This window comes from Cervus elaphus, chromosome 2 (assembly GCF_910594005.1).
Source record: "Cervus elaphus chromosome 2, mCerEla1.1, whole genome shotgun sequence".
Lineage (NCBI taxonomy): Eukaryota > Metazoa > Chordata > Mammalia > Artiodactyla > Cervidae > Cervus > Cervus elaphus.
In genome coordinates, this window is record NC_057816.1 from 23631650 (window position 1) to 23633540 (window position 1891).

At 43.2% G+C, this 1891-nt stretch overlaps 1 pseudogene; it reads left to right on the top strand.

The window, feature by feature from the left end:
• Window positions 1–386: 386 nt before the first annotated feature.
• LOC122705382 lies at window positions 387–1311 on the top strand (annotated as a pseudogene).
• The last annotated feature ends 580 nt before the right edge of the window (window positions 1312–1891 follow it).

Here is a 1891-nt window from a genome sequence, read left to right on the forward strand (position 1 = left end):
CTCAGCCGAAACCTTGATTTCAATGTGATGAGTCCTTGAGTAGGAAAACCCAGCTGACTTGACTCAAAAAACCTTTAAGACAGTAAATTTGAATTGTTTTATGCTACTGAATTTGTAGTCATTTATGATACACCAATAGATGAATTCATAGAATTTCTCCACTTCCTTTTGCATATCTGTATGTGTGTGTGTGAGAGAGAGAGGATGATGATGAAATCATTCCATTACTTTTTTCAAAGAAGCTTCATAATAAACAAAGTTGAGTATGACTCTAGAACTATCTACCTTGAATGATGAAGCTTCTGTCTAGAGAATGGGTTCTCAGTTCTCCCTTAATGCTGGGTGCTTTTGATATTCCCACAGAGAGAGAGCAAAAACGTGGAGAGATGACAACCATGAGCCTAGTGACAACATTCATCCTCTCGGGCCTTCCCCATCCACCAGAGCTGGACACATTCCTCTTTGGAATCTTCCTGGTGATCTATTTCCTCACTGTGGTGGGGAACCTTCTCATCCTGCTGGTGATTATAGTGAATCCCCGCCTGCTCACCCCCATGTACTACTTCCTGGCCAACCTGTCCTTCATTGACATGTGGTACTGCATGGTCACTGTGCCCAAAATGCTGATGACCCTGGTGTCCCCAGAAGGCAGTGCTATCTCCTTTCCCAGCTGTGTGGCCCAGCTCTACTCCTCCCACTTCCTGGGCAGCACCAAGTGCTTCCTCTACACCGTCATGTCCTATGACCGCTTCCTGGCCATCAGTTGCCCACTCAGGTACGCCAGCATGATGAGTGGGAGGACGTGCGCTCTCCTGGCCACAACCACATGGCTCAGTGGCTCTGTGCAGTCTGATGTCCAGATCACATTGATGTTCCATTTGCCCTTGTGTGAACCAACCAGATCCAACATTACATCTCCAATGCACCATCTGTCCTCAAACGGCCTGTGTAGACAGGTCCACCGTGGAGTTTGTCAGCATTGGGGTGGTGGCTTCAGGCTGCTTTCTCCTGATAGTGCTGTCCTACGTATCCATCTTCCATTCCATCCTGAAGATCCACACCTCAGAGGGGAACTGGAGAGCCTTCCAGACCTCTGCCTCCCACTGCACTGTGGTCCTTTGCTTCTTTGTTCCCCGTGTTTTCATTTACCTGAAACCAGCCTCCAAGGAGGTTGTGGACAGGATTGTGGCTGTTTTCTACACTTTGCTGACACCCCTTCTGAACCCTGTCGTCTACACCCTAAGGAACAAGGAAGTGAAGAAAGCTCTGTTGAAGCTTAAAAACAAAGTAGCATATTCACAAAGCAAATAATCTCTGCACTGTACATATGCTTATTTTAAAAACAGTAATAAAATAATATAGTAATATCATTTCATCAACATGAAATGTACTATGTATATAGTTTTCAGTGTTAAACTTTATTCACACTACTTAGTCAGAAATATCTGTTTCACAGATTTCTTTGAGAATTTTTAAAAATTACAAATTTTTTATTTACAATAAACATGCTTAAATTTTGATCTATGAACTCATTTCTCTGCAGTACATTTATGTTACATTTTTCCCACTCTTGCTGACATATAGTTGACATATAACATCGTTTCTGCCTTTTTAAGGGCTTCCCTGGTGGCTCAGATGGTAAAGAGTTTGCCTGCAGTGAGAGAAACCTGGTTCTATCCCTGGGTCAGGAAGATCTCCTGGAGAAGTAAATGGCAACCCACTCCAACATTCTTACCTGGAAAATCCCATGGATGGAGGAGCTACAGTCCATGAGGTCGAAAAGAGTCAAACAAGACTGAGTGACTTCGCTTTCTACCTTTTTAAAAAGTAAATATTCAGCCTGTATCTCAGATGCAGAGGAGTGACTTATTTATATATTCTTAAGTTGATA